The following is a 21,498-nucleotide window of genomic DNA, read 5'->3' on the forward strand; positions in this document are numbered from 1 at the left end:
ACCATGCCCCCATCCTGGGCCTATAAAAACCTGAGACCCTAGTGGGCAGACAAACAGGCAGCCGGACTTCAAGAGTACATCAGTGGAAGAAGACATAAGTGGCTAGTCATCAAGAGGATGTCGAGAGGAACATGCTTTAAGAAGAGCACACTGATAGGCACTGGCACCCCAGCAGGCCATTGACTGGCAAGATGAGGTGGAGTTTGGCTGGGCCAGTTGGAGGAGAGCCGGGAATGCTGAGCAGCCCAACTCCATGGGAAAACCATCTCCTTTCTGGCTTCCCCATTGGCTAAGAGCTACTTCTACTCAATAAAACTTTACACTCACTCTCCAAGCCCACGTGTGATCCAATTCTTCCAGTACACCAAGGTAAGAATCCAGGATACAGAAAGCCCTCTGTCCTTGTGACAATGTAGAGGGTCTAATGGAGCTGGTTAACACAATTAGCCTGTAGGTAAACTAAAAGAGCACGCTGTAACACAGGCCCTCTGGGGCTTCAGGAGCTGTAAACATTCACCCCTAGACACTATCATGGGGTTGGAGCCCCACAGCCTGCCTGTCTGTATGCTCCCCTAGATGTTTGAGCAGCAGGCCACTGAAGATGCAAGTCATACTCCCATCACATGCTCTGTGAGGGGGACAAGGAAACCTTTCCTATTTCAGTACATTCAGGTTCCACCAACGCTCAGTAACAAACCAAGAGCTGTCTCTCAAAAGAAGAATAGTTACCTGCAGAAGATGGCAGGGCCTTGCTCCAAAATCCTACAGGTCTCTGCTGTGATTCACCTATGGGGGCCTGCCAAAAGCTCCAAACAGCATTGCTATCTGCCACTGACACCTCAAGCACCATTGAATCTGCTGGGTTGTATGGCCCAAGTAGCAGAGCAGCTTGCACAGCAGCTTGGACCTATTGCAGAGCCTTCTCCAGTTCTGGTCTCCGCTCAAAACTGGCAGCCTTTTGGGTCACTCAGTGACCCAATGGGCTGGAGTAACATACCCAAATAAGGAATGCATTGCCTCCAAAATTGAAATATGCTCACTAGGTGTTGTACCTCTTTCTTGGTTGTAGGAGGGGCCAAATGCAGCAACTTATCCTTTATCTTAGAAGGACTACCTCAACAGACCCTACACCACTGGACCCATAGAAATTTTACTGAGGTAGAAGATCCCTGAATTTTAGTTGTATTTATTTCCCATCCTCTTGCGCACAAATGTCCTACCAAGAAGTCCATTGTGTTTGCTACTTCTTGCTCACTGGACCCAATCAGCATAGCGTCATCAATGTAATGGACCAGTGTGATACCTTGCAGAAGTGAAAAGCGATCAAGGTCTCTCCGAATAAGATTATGACACAAAGCCACAGTGTTGATATACCCCTGAGGTAGGAAAGTAAAGGTATATTGCTAGCCTTGCCAGCTGAAGGAAAATTGTCTCTGGTGGGCCTTATGGTCAGGTATGGAGAAAAATGCATTTGCTAAGTCAATAGCTGCATACCAGTTACCAGATATGTTAATTTGCTCAAGCAATGAAACCACATCTGGTATAGCAGTTGCAATTGGGGTCACCACCTGGTTAAGCTTACGATAATCCACTGTCATTTTCCAAGATCCATCTGTCTTCTGCACAGACCAAATGGGAAAGTTGAATGGGAATGTGGTGGGAATCACCACCCCTGCATCTTTCAAGTCCTTGACGGTGGCACTTATCTCCTCAATCCCTCCAGGAGATTTACTATTTTTCTAGGTAGAGGCAGTTCTAATGGCTTCCATTTGGCTTCTCCCACCATAATCGCCCTCACCCTACCAGTCAGGGAGCCAATGTGGTGGTTCTGCCAGCTGCTAAATATGTCTCTGCCAATTATGCATTCTGGCACTGGGAAAATGACCACAGGATAAGTCTGGAGACCCACTGTAAGTTGGACTTGAGCTAAAACTCCATTAATTACCTGACTTCCATAAGCCCCTACTTTAACTGGAGGACCACAATGATGTTTTGGGTCCCCTGGAATCATTGTCAGCTCAGAGCCAGTGTCCAGTAGACACTGAAATGTTTGATCATTTCTCTTTTCCCAATGCACAGTTACCCTGGTAAAAGGCCGGAGTGTCTCCTTGGGAAACATGGGAGAAAGATTCACTGCATAAATTGTCAGTAATGTAGTGGGGTCCTTCCTTAAGGGGAGCTGGTCTTCCCTTCTTTCAAGGGGTTCTAGGCTTTTAACTTGCTTAAGTCTGGAAATTGATTGAGGGGCTGTGATTCTCTGTTTTTATACTTCAAATTATTCTTTTTGTCCACTTGACCTAGAAGTTTTCTGCTTATATAAATTAAGTAGGAACGCAGTAGGCTTCCTACCAGTCTCACTTCTGGAAACACCGTGACTAGTTAGCCAATGCCAGAGCTCTACACGAGTCAGACTATTCTGATTGCCACTTTGCCTCTGCTGTACATTTCAGTAGCTATGCCCATCTTGCCTTTTATGGTTGGCCTCTGCTACCTCAGGATCCAATTATTTCCACTGCATTTAAAATAATTTATAGTTGAGTGACTGCGATTTCCACTGTCAGATCTGACATACAGAGAAGAACAATTACAGGGCTCTTCAAAGATGCAGGTGCCGCCCTCACAAATCTATTCCACAAGATATTAGTCAAGGGTATATCTCCTGGACCTTCCTATCTGGGATGAGTAGGTCTAAAGTGACTAATCTACTCCACCATCCCAATCTCCCTAAGTCTTTGGATCTCTTCCTCTACAATAAACCAAGGGAGATGGGACATTTCCAGCTCACTCACAATGGGCCATCTTTTAATCCATATTTCAGCTAACCAAGCAAATAAACTATCAGAACCTTTTTTAACTCCGCAAGCTGTAACGCTAAATGCCGAGTCCCTTCTTAGTGGGCCCAAATCAATTAATTCAGCCTGATCCAACTCTGTGCTTCTTCCACCATTATACCACACCCTTAATATCCATTCCCATGTCTGTTCTCTAGATTCCTGTTTATATAAATTAGAAAACTCACACAGTTCTTTTCGAGTGTAGTGTACCTTCTTATGGGTCAGACTCTCAATCTCACCTCTAGGGGCCCACCAGGACTTTCATCTAGTTATAAATCTAAAAGCAAACAGGGGTTTTGGGGGTGGCTCCTGAAAAGAATCAACATTATCTTGCCTGGCGACTGCCTCAGGGGAAGCCATCACTGTTGTCTCCAGCAGCTCCGGATTTATCTCCTCAAAAGTGGAAAGGTTGATGGCAGCATGGGACAGGGAGGGGATGCTGCCACTACTGGGGATGGGGAAGCTGTTTCTTCTGGCAAAAAAGGTTCAAAAGAATTTATAAACTCAGTGTCCCCAGCTTCACCAGTGTCCTCCCACACATCCCCATTCCAAGTTGCAGGTTCCCATTCTCTTCCAATCAATGCTCTCACTTTAACAGTAGACACCTGGGGAGGCTGTGCATGCACTTTTCATTGCAGGTCAGCCACTCGCTTGATAAGAGCTTGTATCTGTTTTTCCATAATTACAGCTGTTTCTCTACAGGAGGTAAGACTCTGACTTGGGGCAATCTTAGCAGATTTGAGGCTCAGTATCTGCTTCTGAAGCTGGGAGATACAATCCCTGACTTCATTTTCTTTCATCACTTTATCCACTGAGCTTAGGAGCAACCAACTAGCTTCATTATGTTCCTTGGTTTTCCACATATGGTCAAAGATATTATGTACAGAGCCACTAAACTCCTTGCCTCTGACAAGCAATGAACCAGGAGTGTCAAATGCATTTATTTTTCATAATTCTCTAAACAGTTCACACCAAGGGCTACCAGTGTTCTCCACACTATTAGAAGTAGAGTCCTTAGTATTTTTGGGTCTACTCATATTAAGCAGCCAACTCCAGAGACCCCAAAACCAACAAAAGAACTCTAGCTTTAATATTCTGTCCTAGAAGCACTCCTGGTACTAAAATCTGTATTAGTCAGGGTTCTCTAGAGGGACAAAACTAATGGCAGGGGGAGTTCATTAAGTATTAACTCATACAATCGCAAGGTCCCACAATAGGCCGTCTGTAGGCTGAGGGGCAAGGACAGCCAGTCTGAGTTCCAAAACTGAAGAACTTGGGAGTCTGACGTTCAAGAGCGGGACGTATCCAGCATGGGAGAAAGATTTAGGCTGGAAGGCTAGGCCAGTCTCTTTTCACATTTTTCTTCCTGGTTGTAGTCTAGCCATGCTGGCAGCTGATTAGATTGTACCCACTCAGATTAAGAGTGGGTCTGCCTTTCCCAGCCCACTGAATCAAATGTTAATCTCTTTTGACAGCCCCCTCACAGACACACCCAGGATCAATACTTTGTATCTTTTAATCCAATCAAGTTGACATTCGGTGCTAACCATCACACAGGCCCACCTCCCCTTTGGTGATTCCGTGGTAACAAACATTTATGTGCAAAAAGGAATTGTCAGAAGCAGCAGTCTTCAGCTACTTCTATTTCATGGATGAGTACCTTTCTATGTTATCATCTAGTAAAGAAGCCAACTTGCCCCTTGGTTTGATCAATTTTTTAAAAATATAATACTTTTTTTTTTCTCCTGTCATTTCAGTCTTTATGGCACTGTCTTAGAAATAATTTCCTATTTCCCTGACCTATACATGCTCCCCTCCCAGGTACACTTGCAAAGGATAAATTGTTGTATAATCTATACATTTACCTATAGACATTGGACAATGGATGAACTAGAAACAGATTTTGAAGCCCCAGAAACCTTATCTTCCTGCAACCAACTTTCTTCTGCGTTATGTATAAAGTTGGGACATTTCAATAGCTTAAAGAGTGCCTGTAGCACCACTGCACTCCAGCCCGGGCGACAGGGCGAGACTCTGTCTCAAAAAAAAAAATAAAATAAAAATTTTTGAAAAAGGGTGTTCTGGGAGCATTTTACAAAATACGAACATTAGAAATGGGGTGAAATGAATGAGCTGTGTGAGAAAACTGTGGTAAATTTTCTTTAAAAATTAGGTCAGTCTGGGCACAGTGGCTTATGTCTGTAATCCCAATACTTTGGGAGCCGAGGCAGGTGGATCACTGGAGGTCAAGAGTTCAAGACCAGCCTGGCCAACATGGCGAAACCTCATCTCTACTAAAAATACAAAAATTAGCTGGGTGTGGTGTTGCATGCCTGTAATCCCAGCTGCTCGGGAGGCTGAGGCAGGAGAATCACTTGAACCCGGGAGGTGGAGGTTGCAGTGAGCCAAGATCGTGCCACCGCACTCCAGCCTGGGCAACAGAGTAAGACCAAAAACAAAAAAATGAGGTCATACGGTGGCTGGTGCACATCCCTGCAGAAGGAAGCTTCTTAATGATTTTTCTCCTTCTTTTTCTTTACAATGTCTTATCTAAGTGTGATATCATCGATAATAAGGAATTTTATTTCCTTTTCCAATATTACCATTCAGATACTGAACAGCTGAAATTATTGTTCAACCAGGAGTCCTCCTAAAGGATTCAAGTTAATATCCATAGGTATTTCCTGAACACCTGTCATGCTCTGGGTATAGAACATAATAGACAAAGATCCTGCCCTCATGAAGCTTATATTCCATTTAATAGAAACTCATTCTCTCTCAGCCAAGCACAGTGGCTCACACCTATAATCCTAGCACTTTGGGAGGCCAAGTCAAGCGGATCACAAGGTCAGGAGTTCAAGACCAGCCTGGCCAACATGGGGAACCCCATTTCTACTAAAAATACAAAAATTAGCCAGGCATGATGATGCATGCCTGTAATCCCAGCTACTCGGGAGGCTGAGGCAGGAGAATCGCTTGAACCCGGGAGGCTGAGGTTATAGTGTGCCGAGATGGTACCAGTCAGTTAACACATTTTTGTATGATTAATGTAGCATACATAGTATTATTACAAGAAGATAAGCTACAGAAAAAGGAAAATGTTATTAAGAGAATCATAAGAAGAAAAAAAGTGTTTACTATTCATTAAGTTGAAGTGGATCATTATGAAAGGTCTTCATCCTCATTTTCTTCCCATATAGTGGGTTGAGGAGGAGGAAGAGGAGGCATTGTTCTTGTTTTCTCAGGGGTTGCAGAGGCAGGAGAAAATCTGCTTGTAAGTGCACCTGCACAGTTCAAGCCCATGTTGTTCACATACCACAGCCATAACACGGATGAGTTTATTTTATTTTACACATTTTGTTTTTATTTTTATTTATAGGAATTTAAGGGGGTACAAGTATAGTTTTTTTTTTACATGGATTTATTGCATACTGCTGAAGTCTGAGCTTTTAGTGTAACCATCAGTCGAATAATGTATATTATACCCATTAAGTAATTGTTAATGCCTTATCCATCTCCCACTTTCCCACCCTTTGGAGTCTGCAATGTCAATTATGCTACATTTTATGACCGTGTGTACACATTATTTATAAGTGAGAACATATAGTATTCGATTTTCTGTTTCTGCATTGTTTTCTTAATGCCCTCTAGTTCCACTCATGTTGCTGCAGAAGACATGATTTCATTCTTTTTATGGCTGAATAATATTCAACATGGTGAAATTCAGAAACATATTGCTCAGAAAAAAACAAAGAGAAAAACACATACAAGGATTACATTTATATTAAGTTCAAAATAAAACGAAACAATATATTTAGACATAACTACATACATGATAAAGCTATTCGAAACATAAAGGCAGTTTAAAGTGATAAACACAAAATTTACAGAAGGTATTTCCTCTGGAAAAAGGCAAGCTAGAAAATAGGATACAGAAGAAATGCAGAGGCAGTTTCTAGAATTTTGGTAATGTCTTTAGATAGTGATCTGTTTAAAGATGTTTTTAAAATCTCTGTTTCACAGCTTACATATACAATACATTTATAATTTTTTTGTAAGTGTCAAATGCTTTATAATATTTTTAGTAAATACTGGAGCAGAGGATAAAGAGTAGGGCATATACAACTCTTAAAATTGCACAGTGCTACATAGCATGCTATGATAAAATAGAAAAAGCTACACATTTTGCAAAACTCTATGGTTTACATCCTCTCATTTAATGCTTATACAAATTCTATCATGAAGGTAGAGTAATTGATAATACAAAAGACAGAAAGTAAATAGCCTATTATCATTATATAGTTAGAGGTTGAAATCTCCATCTGTTTGATCTAACTCTACCCCAGTGCTGTCTAGTAAATCGTACAGTGCTGAAGGATGAAACTCACTGAAGCAAAGAGTAATATTTTTAGAGAAACTATCAGCCAGATAATAGATTGGGTTTTAAAGGGCACCAAAATTGTACTTGTAGCTATAGTTCTCAAAGGAAAGTACTGGAAAAGTAACAAAGAATGAAAAACACTCTTTAGCAAATGCTCTCATTTAAGGTGTGGGTGAAGAAATATAAGCATAAAAAATTGCACCTGAAATGTTTGGCTATGCCTTGTTTTATTACAAATATTACGTAAACTATTTTTGATGGCTGTATTAGTCCATTTTTACACTACTATGAACATGTACCCAAGACTGGGTAATTTACAAAGGAAAAAGGTTTAATTGACTCACAACTCCACATGGCTGGGGAGGCCTCAGGAAACTTAAAATCACAGCAGAAAGGGAAGCAGACACCTTCTTCACATGGCGGCAAGAAAGGGAAAGAGCCAAGTGGGAAGATCTCCTTATAAAACCATCAGCTCTCAAGACAACTCACTCACTATCATGAGAACAGCATGGGGGAAACCACCCCCGTGATCCAATCACCTCCCACTGGGTCCCTCTCTCGACACTTGGGAATTATAGTTCAAGATGAGATTTGGGATGGAACACAGAGACAAACCATATCAGTGGCTCTTTAAGTAAGGATTAAGTTTGGCTACGGGTGAGAGTAAAGCAAAAAATAGTTGTGGTCTAAACAAGAGAGAATTTTATTTCTCTGTATAAGTACTACAAGGAGTACTTATACTTGAGGAAGGACCCCACTACATTATCAAAAGTTTATGCAGTGAATCTTTCTCCCATCTTTCCCCAAGGAGACCTCCAACCTTTTACCAAGGTAACTGTGCACTGGGGTAAGGGAAATGATCAGATCTTTCTGGACTACTGGACACTGGCTCTGAGCTGACATTGATTCCAGGGAACCCCAAATGTCATTGTGGTCCTCCAGTTAAAGTAGGGGCTTATGGAGGTAAGATCATTAATGGGGTTTTAGCTCAGGTCTGACTTACAGTGGGTCCAGTAGGTCCCCAGACTCATCCTGCAGTAATTTCCCCAGTGGCAGAATGCGTAATTGGCATAGACATGCTTAGCAGCTGACAGAACCTTCACATTGGTTCCCTGACTTGTAGGGTGAGGGCTACTATGGTGGAAAAGGCCAAATGGAAGTCATTAGAGCTGCCTCTCCCTAGAAAAATAGGATTGTGGAGATTAGTGCCACCATCCAGGATTTGAAAGACACAGGGATGGTGATTCCCACCACATCTCCATTCAACTCTCTTATTAGACCTGTGCAGAAGACAGATGGATCTTGGAGAATGACAGTGGATTATCGTGACTCCAATTGCACCTGCTGTACCACATGTGGTTTCATTGCTTGAGCAAATTAACACATCTCCTGGTACCTGGTATGCAGCCATTGACTTGACAAATGCCTTTTTCTCTATTCGTGTCCGTAAGGCCCAACAGAAGCAATTTGCCTTCGGCTGGCAAGGCCAGCAATAGGCTTTTACTGTCCTACTTCAGGGGTATATAAACTTTGTGGCTTTGTGTCATAATCTTATTCAGAGAGACCTTGATCGCTTTTTGCTTCTGCAAGATATCACACTAGCCCATTACATTGATGACATTATGCTGATTGGATCCAGTGACCAAAGAGTAGCAAACACACTGGACTTGGTGAGACATTCGAGTGCCACAGAATGGGAAATAAATGTGACTAAAATTCAGGGACCTTCCATCTCAGTAAAATTTCTGGGGGTCCAGTGGTGGGGCACCTATTGAGATATGCCTTCTAAGGTAAAGGATAAGTTGCTGCATTTGGCCTCTCCTACAACCAAGAAAGAGGCACAATGCCTAGTGGGCCTACTTGGATTTTGAAGGCAACATATTCCTCATTTGGCTGTGCTACTCTAGCCCATTTATCCAGTGACCTGAGAGACTGCCAGTTTTGAATGGGGTCCAGAACAGGAGAAGGCTGTACAACAGGTCCAGGCTGCTGTGCAAGCTGCTCTGCCATTTGGGCCATATGACATAGCAGATCCAATGGTGCTTGAGGTATCAGTGGCAGGTAGACATGTTGTTGGAGCCTCTGGCAGGCTCCCCTAGGTGAATCACAGCAGAGGCCTCTAGGATTTTGGAGCAAGGCCATGCCATCTTCTGCAGATACTGCTCTCCTTTTGAGAGACAGATCTTGGCCTGTTACCGGGCTTTGGTGGAAACTGAACATTTGACTATGGATCATCAAGTCACCATGAGACCTGAACTACCTATCATAAACTAAGTGCTTTCTGACCCATCTTGCCATTAAGTGGGTCGTGCACAGCAGCATTCCATCATCAAATTGGAAGTGGTATATATGCGATCGGGCTCGAGCAGACCCTGAAGGCACAAGTTACATGAGGAAGTGACTCAAATGCCCTTGGTCTCCACTCCTGCCACCCTGCCTTCTCTTCCCAAAGCCTACACCAATGGCCTCATGCGGAGTTCCCTATGATCAGTTGACAGAGGAAGAGAGACTAGGGCCTGGTTCACAGATGGTTCTACACGATATGCAGGCACCACCCGAAAGTGGACAGCTGCAGCACAGCAGCCCCTTTCCAGGACATCCCGGAAGGACAGCGGTGAAAGGAAATCTTTCCAGTGGGCAGAACTTCAAGCAATGAACCTGGTTGTGCACTTTACATGGAGGGAGATATGGCCAGATGTGCAATTATATACTGATTCATGGGCTATAGCCAGTGGTTTGGCTGGACAGTTGGGGACTTGGAAGACTCTTGACTGGAAAATTGGTGACAAAGAAATTTGGGGAAGTATGTGGATGGACTTCTCTGAGGGGTCAAAAACTGTGAAGATATTTGTATTCCATGTGAGTGCTCACCAGCAGCTGACCTCAGCAGAGGGGGAATTTAATAATAAAGTGGATAGGATGACCTATTCTGTGGACACCACTCAGTCTCTTTCCCTAGCCATCCCTGTCATTGCCCAATGGACCCATGAACAAAGTGGCCAAGGTGGCAGGGATGGAGGTTAGGCATGGACTTTCACTCACCAAGATTGACCTCGCTATGGCCATTGCCACTGCTGAGTGCCCAATTTGCCAGCAGCAGAGACCAACACTGAGCCCTTGATATGGCACCATTCATCAGGGTGATCAGTCAGCTACCTGGTGGCAGGTTGATTATATTGGACCTCTTCCATCATGGAAAGGACAGAGGTTTGCCCTCACTGGAATAGATGCTTACTCCAGATGTGGGTTTGCCTATCCTGCACACAATGCTTCTGCTAAGACTACTATCCATGAACTCACAGAATGCCTTACCCACCGTCATGGTATTCCACACAGCATTGCCTCTGACCAAGGCACTCACTGTACAGTTAAAGAAGTGTGGCAGTGGGCTCATGCTCATGGAATTCAATGATCTTACCAAGTTCCCCGTCATCCTGAAGCAACTGGATTGATAGAATGGTGGAATGGCCTTTTGAAGTCACAATTACAGTGCCAACTAGGTGACAATACACTGCAGGACTGGGGCAAAGTTCTTCAGAAGGCCATGTGTGCTCTGAATCAGTGTCTAATATATGGTACTATTTCTCCCATAGTCAGGATTCATGGGTCTGGGAATCAAAGGGTAGAAGTGGAAGTGGTACCACTCACTATCACCCCTAATGATTCACTAGCAAAATTATTGCTTCCTGTTCTCAAGACATTATGTTCTGCTGGCCTAGAGGTTTTAGTTCCAGAGGGAGCAATGCTGCCACTAGGAGACACAATAACAATTCTGTCAAACTGGTAGTTAAGATTGCCACCTGGACACTTTGGGCTTCTCCTACCTTTAAGTAGCAGGCTAAGACGGGAGTTAAAAGGTTAGCTGGGGTGATTGACCTGGACTATCAAGATGAAATCAGTCTACTACTCCACGACTGGGTAAGTAAGGGTAAGCATGGAATGCAGGAGATCCATTAGGGCATCTCTTACTATTACCACGCCCTGTGATTAAGGTCAGTGGAAAACTGCAACAGTCCAATACAGGGAGGACTACAAATGACCAAAGCCCTTTTTCATTTCCTTTGTCAAAGGAATGAAAGTTTGGGTCACTCTACCAGGAAAAAAGCCACGACCTGCAGAGGTACTTGCTGAAGGCAAAGGGAATACAGAATGGGTAGTAGAAAGTAGTCATAAATACCAGCTATGACCACGTGACCAGCTGCAGAAAGAAGCACTGTTATTTTCATGAGTATTTCCTCCTTCTTTTTTAAAAAACATGATTGTGCATGTGTGCACTTGTACTAATGGATGAAGAAAATGTCTTCATTTTATTTCCTTTTCTGTTATCATGTGACATGAGATTTATTGACTCCACATCAGCATTTAAGTATTGTTAACTTTATGTAATAGTATTTGGGTTGAGGATTGGTGCGTTTCCAGCTGTACGATGAATAGTTGTACTATGTTAGGCATAATTATGAGCTTATTATTTTCTATATTTGAAGATTATATATGATCTCAGGAGATGTGTATGAGTTCAAGTTGACAAGGGGTGGACTTGTGAAAGTTACTATTGAGTGTCCACTTGATTGGACTGAAGAACGCAATGTTGATTCTGAGTATGTCTGTAGGGTGTTGCCAAAACAGATGAACAATTGAGTCAGTGGGCTGGGGAAGGCCGACTAACCCTTAATCTGAGTGGGCACAATCGAATCAGCCACTAGCAAATATAAAGCAGGCAGAAAAACATGAAGCCACTAGACGGAACTAGCCTTCCAGCCTACATCTTTCTCACATGTTAGATGCTTTCTCCCTTCAAATATCCGACTCCAAGTTCTTCAGTTTTGGGACTTGGACTGGCTATCCTTGCTCCTCAGCTTGCAGACAGCCTATTGTGGGACCCTGTGATCATGTAAGTTAATACTTAACAAACTCCCCTTTATATACACAAAATATATGTATCCTATTAGAACCCTGACTAATACAGCTACATTAGTGCAGCATTGTATTAAGGACCTTAATCCTTCAAGCTTAGGCTCTGCCATGTGACTGCCATTTCCAAGGTGACCTCTTCATCAAGGGTGGCTACCCCATCCACATTAAAGCCAGCAGAAAGAGTTGGACAGATCATTTCCCCTTACATCGTGTTACATATCTAAATTCAAAGGAAGCTAGCAATGTAGTCTGTATTCTAGATGGCCATATACACAGATAAAATATGTAGATTCTATTACCAAGAAAGAAGGGAACAGTGGATATTGGGGGATATATAGTTGTCTTTAATGCAAATAAATTAATGTGTATTTCATTTCTTTTATCCGTCATAGAATACAGTGCTGGAGCAGGGCAATATTAGATACTAAATTAAATGTAGGTTAATCCATATAGTTGTTGATTGCCTGTGTGAGAAGATTTTATGAAATTTCTCTTTGATTATTTCCAAGGGACAGATAAGGCAAAGTCATGCTTTTCTAGCAGTCTCTGAAGAGTGGAAAACTTTTCAATTCGAGATAGAGCTTACTAGAAGTAAGATGAATCAAAAAGGTGAAGGGTAAAGGCCAGAAGTCTGTAGAATGACAACAGTAATGAGAATAATTATCCCTAAAAAGGAGTAAGGGAGTGATGTGGATTGGGTATGGACGCAGCAGGTGTCAGAAAATGCAAAAAGGCAATACAGAGGAACTTACGGAAGTTAACTAGATTTTTTTGTGCTGATACAAATTGACCATGCCCACCCTGCAATATGGCATATACACTTTTAATACATTTTCAATTAAAGTCAGCATGACATATTAAAATACATTTGATCCTTAGTATCTGTGGGACATTGATTCCAGGACGCCCCTCTTCACCCTCCAGATGTTCAAGTCACTAATATAAAATGCTGTAGCATTTGCATATAACCTATGCACATCCTTTCATAGACTTTATTTCTAATTAATTTTATTATTTTTAATTTTTGTGGGTACACAATATGTATATATATGTATATATGTATACACATATATATACACACATATATGGGATACATTACATGTTTTGATATAGTGATAGCTTAACAGGATGACTATAGTCAATAATAACTTGTTATTCCATTTAAAAATATAGTAACATTCTAAAATAAGAGTGCAATTGGCTTGTTAAAATAAGAGTGCAATTGGATTGTTTGTAACTCCTGTATACTTTAAATCATCTCCAGATTACTAATACCTAATGCAATGTAAATGCAAGGTAAATAATTGTTATACTGTATTGTTTAAGGGATAACTACAAGAAATAAAGTCTGTACATGTTCACTGCAGAAGCAGCCATCCTTTCTTCTTTTTTAAAAAATATTTTTGATTAGTAGATACAGAGGCTGACTATATTCTCAAAATATGCAATAAAATTTCCTCAAAGACAGAATAAACTGAATGGAACAAATAGCTCCAGAGCCAGAGGGAACACCTTAAAATAACCTTGTTTAAACTTACAGCATCTTTGCTACTATGCCTTTTTATTCATGTTTAACTTTAAAAATCACCTGAATTTTAAAAATTTAAAATATATTCCAATACATATTTTAAGCTTAAAATTTCATCATAAATATGACATATCCTTGTTAATAAATTTCAAATATGAAATTCCAGAAAGTAAAAATTCAATTTTTCATAATCCTTACATCCAAAATTCACCATTTGCTATATAACTTTACAGGCTTTTTACTATGGATTTCTTTAGGCTAATTATTTGGAATAAAAATTTAACATGTATTTTGTGAGTTACAGGTAGGATGATACTGAATTACAAAGAGAGAAGAAAACATATACCAGATTCATAATTAGGAAATGCATTTATTCCAAAAAATTCATAAACGTAAGCTGACATACATGTGTTCATACAACAGCAACATTGTATTTGTATTACCCTCATAATTCATGAAAAGTGAAGCTCTTAGTGCTGCCAAAGAGGCACCATGATTCAAGGTTTTCACACATCTTGGATGGAAATTTCAATGAGTGTATTTTTTTATTGACGTCAAATCTGTTGCGATATAGCTGAGCTAATTATTTTTATACAAGAACCAGTTTCCTCTTACGACAGCAAGAAAATGTTTACCAAAATACTTTTTTAGTGAAGAGATTTCACTGAATCACTTTCATGTTTATAATTAATACTCTAATTTGAATCATATATAAATAAATTGTTCTAAGCACTAAGGGCCCTACTGTCAAGTTTCTCCAGCTAAGTCCCAGCTATCATTTTTATAGCAGCTCTCTTTTAATGTGCAGCAAAATTGCCCATAGTTTTCCTTTAAAATTGTTAATTAAGAGTGTCCAGGCCGGGCGCGGTGGCTCACGCCTGTAATCACAGCGCTTTGGGAGACTGAGGCAGGCGGATCACAAGGTCAGGAGATTGGGATCGTCCTGGCTAACACGGTGAAACCCCGTCTCTACTAAAAATACAAAAAAAATTAGCCGGGCGTGGTGGCGGGCCCCTGTAGTCCCAGCTACTCGGGAGGCTGAGGCAGGAGAATGGTGCGAACCCCGGGGGCGCAGCTTGCAGTGAGCCAATATCGCGCCACTGCACTCCATCCAGCCTGGGCGACAGAGCGAGACTCCATCTCAAAAATAAATAAATAAATAAATAAATAAAAATAAAAAAGAGTGTCCAACTTTGGAAAAAACCCCAAAATATTGTTACTTTTATGAACCTCCCCTTCATTACTGAAATTAAAAATGAATTAACCTATTTTACCATTTTGAAATAATTTTACAATTAAGAAACAAAAAAAATTTAGTTCAGGAAATCTCACAAATAGCTTTTGCAGCAGAGCCAGTGTGTATTGCTGCAGAGCTAGTTTTCAAAGTCTGTTCCTATTTCGTTATAAATTAATTGATGGAGATGTCATTTTCTCAAAATATGGTATTGTTCTTGAACCCTACAACACCAATAGCCAATCTCTGACTCTCAGAGGTGAGAGGTTTACCTGAATGATGCTGTGTTTTCTGACCACACAGGGGGCCACTTTATCAGTGTCACAATTTTGTCTATCCCAGACTTGCCCTCCTAAATGAAACCAAATTTATAAATGTTGTTAAAAGTTAAATATATTTTAACTGATTATTTTGCTTTCAAATACTATTATTGTTTTGCAAATGTATGTTATTAAAAATAAAATAAACAAGCCCAATGAAATTACCAAATTTTGATACCTAGATATTTGTCTAACTGGTTTAGCTTAGATCCTCATCCAGTTGCTCAAGTGATTTTTTGCAGTAAACAAGTTTCCTGTTTCAGCAGCTCCTGATGGTTGCTTTCAACTTGCCTAGTTCTTTTTCATCTGTGATAGATTGAGCCGTGTCTATGGCACATGACATAAGATTTCTCCTTTGACATCAATTTCACTTCTAAGTTAATTCTGAAACTAACCTTTCTGAGGCAGTGTCAAAGTTTTTTTTCTGAGAAAGGGGGTCAGTTCAGTTGTACTGTTAATTTTTAACTGTAATATATTTACTTGCATTTAGATTTTTCTTCAAGCTTGCATGATCTATTTTTAATTGTCATTATGAGCAATTTCATCCCATTGCTGTTTGTTTTTCTTGCACAAGTGATCACACCTTTAGCGTCATTTGAATTTTCAAAATAATAAAACCCATACTTTAAATAAGCATTAACATCCTACCTGTATTGACTACGATTGCTTGTAACCCATCTGCCCATTATGGCTGAGGCAATATTCCCATTCTCCTCACTTTTGTTAATCCATATCTATCTTATGCTGTGATGTTAGATTATTCTGAGGGGAAGAAAAGAGAAGAGAGAGAAGGAGGAAAAAGAAAAGAAATAAGGAAGGAAGTGAGAAAGAGGGAAAGTGTTTCCCCATTCGAGGTAGTATTATATCTAAAGTTCACTAGTTGATTAGGAAGGAAATTATCTGAATAAGATTCATGCAGGGGAAAGTCAAAGGAACTGTGATTAGGTGTCCATTAGATTATTGGTACCATTTACCCCATTAATATGTGAACTGACCTATCCGCACCTGTGGCATTGAAATACACAGATACAGGTGATTTGGTCCAATTTGTTGACGTGTGCCCAAAAGAATCCAGAAAGTCCTCTTATTTGTATACACATACATAAGAAGTTTCTCCTGGAAGCTGAGAAAATAGCCAGCTGTCGACTGTGACTATCTCTTACCAGGGCTGGGGAATTCATTGTCAGCACTTGCAACAAGGTGTAAAACAAACAAAAGTCACAAAAAGCATCCTGTGAAAGGACAACTCTATGCCTGGGCAGACATGGGTGCGCAGCAGTGCCCGCTGCATCAGCAAGTAACTGCAGTTCCTCATGCCAGCCTATAGGCACCTCGAACATTTTGCTACTGTGAAAATCTCTTAGACTTTCATTTCTAACATGTTTACTCTTATTTTCAACCAGTTATAACTTCCTAGTCTTAGGCTCACTATTGGGTTTAGTGTGTCTATTTTGAAGAATAATGTACCTGTATCAAGGACATGGATTTTATAAATACTACTAAAAATTTAAGAGCAGGGAAGAAGACACAATGAGGATTGGGTTATTTATTACCAAGCTACCAAATGTTGTCTCTGTAGGTGTCTACGTGTACCTCCTTGGCGGTTAAGATGGAGCTCAGTACGGTCAAGGGAATATCAGTGCACAAGTGACTAAGCCTGAGAGCTGTACTACGCTGTCAATGCTACGTAAAGAAAGTTGGCAGCCAGCTAAAGGCGATGCCAAAATAATAATTTAAAATTATTCAATGTCTGAGCAACTCTCAGTGAAAACCTCTAGGAGCAAAGATAAATCGTAAAATGTCATGAGACATGAGGTATGTGGGGATGTCATCTTGCTCAAAAACACTGCTTCTTATCCTCTTCAGTGTGTCACCCTTGGTCTCTAGGGAGGGTTGAGATACTTGCCTCTTAGTTTGGTACCTCTCTATGTAGGACTGACAATACATTTCTACCAGGAGGTCTGGTGAGATTTGAGGCCCTGGTAAATGATGGGAAACGTGAGCCTGTCCCTCAAAATTTGAATAACCACATTCCACTCAGGCTCTAATAGATTTGTCCTTGGAATAAAAAGGTTTAGCTTGTCAACTTGTTTTCCTAGTTTGAGGCTCATTAGGTAAACAAATGTACAGTATATTGGAGAGGGTGTAAAGATGGGGTTACACTGGAATGGAAAAACTTCAGGAGCATGGGTGATATTGTATGTGCACCAAGTTCTTATAACTGGCACAGTGCATGCTATGACTCATGCTGGGCTGCCAACATGTGTTTGTTTTATTAAATTAAACTAATAGCATATAACCTGTCAGAGAGGTCCCAGATGGACAGCAATAGTGAAGAAAGAAATCATTAAAATGATTAGTCATTGGCCCTAGAAATAGGACATTATTGAGATAAAGTAAAAGAAATCTGGACCATAAGACAAAAAATATTGGCTCATGGCTCAGTTTTGATTACATTGAAACCAATCTCTAGAGAAACACAAAGTAATAGGAGGAAAAATAGAGAATCAAAAGCTGACCCATGAGGCAGGTATTTACATGCGAATGGCTTATTTGGGGGAATAATCACAGGTAGCAAACATAAAGGAATTTAAAAAATGGCACAGGGGCAGAAAGGGAGCCCATATAGAGTATAGTAGCGGGCAGAGTGTCTCTGTGGACCATAGGGTCTCAATCTCTCGATGCTTACAGAGTCCATCACAGAAATGTTCCACCTGTGGATGAGAAAGTTAACATATTCATCCACCAACTCCTATCTGGCACTTGTTTGTAACATCTCTAGAGTTCATGAACTGCTGTGCATTTTCTGTTTGCCCCACATATGAAGCAAACAGAATTCAATGGTCAGAGAGAACTCAGAAGAAAATCCAAGGTACTTGCAGGAGAAAGGGAAATGTGAAGACTGGAGATATCAACAAGGTACTGACAGCGTCTGCTACAGAAGCTCAGGACAACTTTCTAGTCTTGATACTGTGACTAGAGAGTTGTGAGACCTTGACCAAGTCACACATCCATTTCGAGGCACAGCTCCCCACTAACGAAATGGGAGAAATTTATTCCAGCCTGTCACAGCTCATGGTGGCCAAGTTCATAAAGTGAGATAGAGCATCTGTATTCAACAAAGGGCAATTGCCATTTTTGTTTTCTGAGCCTTAGAAAACTGTGATGAATTTTCTTAGGTAAAAACCTAATTAAATAAAAACTAAGATGAAACTCACACTTAAAAAGTGGGAAATATACAGCAAATTGGCCAATGAATGTGACCAAAGATGTGAAAAAAAAAATAGATGGTTAGAAGACTCATTAAGTTTTGGCATCATATGTCAAAAAGTAACATATCTATTAAGAGAGAGGAAAGAAGGGGAGAGGGGAAAATATTGAGGGAAGAATTGTTGAGATGGTTAAGAGATGGTTAAAGATTCTTAATCTTTACTCAGGGCATATTTCTTGGTGAGCAGCCCTTTTCCGCTTCTGCTCATTCTCAAGGTGGTTTATCACTTCATAGCTCCATGAATTCATTGCACAGGCCCATTGAATCACAAAACTATTTCTTGCTTAAGTTCCCTACAGAAAAATCCCACAGCCACTGCAGTTTGGAAAGCAAAGGATTTAAATTATTTTTTCAAAAAGTGAGAATGAAAATAGTCCCATTGCACCCAGAAACCCACCACGAATGTTGAGACAAGGCTAACTAAAAAGATTACCAGGGAGAGTAAAATGTGAGAGACGTTATTCCCCTTCCAGTAAATGCTTCCCTGGGAAAGGCGTTTGTTAACTCCTACTGAAAAATAGGCCCGCTGTCCAAGTCAGCAGTGAATTACAGAAGAAATGGTGCAAAACTTCACAGCCTGGAGAGAAAACCCCAGTTGCACTGAAGTGGAGCTGTGAAGTGATTCCCATATTTCAATGAGAATTATTTTATCTTTTTGCTAAGTCACTGAAATAAACAATCACATCTCTAAACTGTGAAAAACAGGAAGAAATACTGGGAAGATTTATAATACACATGTTTCTACTCCCTGTAGAAAAATGAAGATAGTAAACATAAGTGCATTTCTGTAACATCCAAAATTAACAAAATAGTGTCAGTATGTTGTAGATAAAAAGCTAATGTTCAAATAGATTTAAGTGACTTCCCTATGGCCACAAAGCTGAGAAGTGGTGATGTTGAAATGGGAACCCTACTCTTCTGAACTTTGATCCATGCTTTTAAATCCCAGTCATAGCTATAAGAGAAATACTTTGGAATCCAATTGTGTTATCATAATCCTGGATATGCTTATTTTTTCATCTGTATTATTTATTGGAGTTTTACAAATGATTTTCCCATTTCTGTAATAAAGTCAAAACATATTTGCTATAGTTTTATGTGTGTATTATTTTATAACATGCCATTCTTCCACTTAAGGATTTGGTTTCAGATCCAGATTTTGATATTCATTACCTCTAAGCAACCTTGTGTCATTTCTCACATGTAAGTTAGGAATAACAACATTTGCTTTAGGATTATACTGTGTCTCTAGGTCCTGGTGAGTAGTGTGTGTTCAATAAATGGCAGATGTTATATTTGTTTTTATCCCAAAGCATATGAATATACACTTTGTGCACATAAACAATGGTTAATCAAACAGAATTACACATATGCAAAATGAAAAACTAGAAGAAGGAGACAAGGAGAGTGCCAAGAAACAGCAGTAACAAGAAACACAATTAGCAAATCATTTTTTTTCCCAATCATGTGCAAGCCAGAAAAAAAGAAATAACTATGTGATTCTCATCAACTGGGTTAGGACCTCTTCTCTAGCAACCTGTATTTCTGTTTTTATAACACTCACTTCATTTGATACATTTTTTTCTTTTTGGTAATTTATTTAGTACTGTAAGCTCTATGAAGTCAAGCACTTTTTCCTTCCTGTATATGTAGCAGGTAGAATAGAGTTGGGTACAGAGGACTTTCATCATATTTTGACAGCTCAAGTCTTTACTCCTCCCTCTCAAATAGCCCCCTGATTTGATTTTGGCAAATAATCCCTCTCTCCTTGTGTGATGTCTCAGTGGGAAAGTAAATCTATGTGCCAACATTTCACTATGTGGGTCCAAGTGATCAAATGCTTCTCTCTGGCTACAGTGGGGGCAAGCCTAATGCCTAAATTCAGCAAACCAAATACTCTCTCTTGGAAGTTTGAATTCTGAATAAATGTCCACAGTACGAAATAAACATTAGAATGTATTTATTTCACTTTCAGTGTCCTGATCAAACTATTGAGTGCTATGCTATCATTGTTGTTGATTCTCCTTCTAAACCCTCACATAGGCATTTGTTTCTGCCTCTGATAAGGTCTGCATACACTCAATCTGACATTCCAGTATACCCAGTAAAAGCTGCCAAGGCCAAGATGGAGTCATTTACATTAGAATGAAAGCAAATGAGATATGTAAGGTGATATGGTATGGTTGTGTCCCCACTCAAAATCCCATCTTGAATTGTAATTCTAATTGTAATCCCACGTGTTAGGGGAGGGACCTTGTGGGCGGTGATTAGATCATGGTGGTGGTTCCCCTTTGCTGTTCTCATGATAGTGAGTGAGTTCTCATGAAATCTGATGGTTTTATAAGGTTTTTCCCCGGCCTTTGTGAAAAAGGACAGGTTTGCTTCCCCTTCCACCAGGATTGTGAGTTTCCTGAGGCCTCCCAGCCATGCAGAACTGTAAGTCAATTAAGCCTCTTTCCTTTACAAATGACCCCATCTTGGGCATGTTTTTATAGCAGTGTAAGAACACACTAATACAGGAGGTCATGAAGGAGATAATCTCATGCACACATATCTGAGGTAAGCACTATCACAAGGACTGACTAAACACCCACAATAAATTTGTGCACTCCTTGCAAGCTCTGCTCATTCTGCATGAATGTCTGACACAGGACTCATCACAAACAATTCCTCAAGACTCTAGCATTACAGATAAATTGCCCTCACAAGAACACCCTGCATAGCAAACAGTTCTTTCCACCAATGAGTTAACACCAGCTTCTGCAACAGGCCCCTGTGACCAATGATTTGTTTTTTTCACAACAGCTTATGTAGACTTCTTTTTGCCTTTAAAAGTTTCCCTTTTTCCAAGCATCTCCAGATTTGACTGTGATTAATCTTAGCATGTGTATCATGGATTAGAAACCCATGGTTATTCCTGAATAAGTTTATTTCCTTAGACAGCCATTCCTTCACTTGATTTTTTAGTAGGTTGATCTAATTTGGTGTCATAAGTGGGAGCTGAAGCAAGATTCCA

This window comes from Rhinopithecus roxellana, chromosome 17 (assembly GCF_007565055.1).
Source record: "Rhinopithecus roxellana isolate Shanxi Qingling chromosome 17, ASM756505v1, whole genome shotgun sequence".
NCBI lineage: Eukaryota > Metazoa > Chordata > Mammalia > Primates > Cercopithecidae > Rhinopithecus > Rhinopithecus roxellana.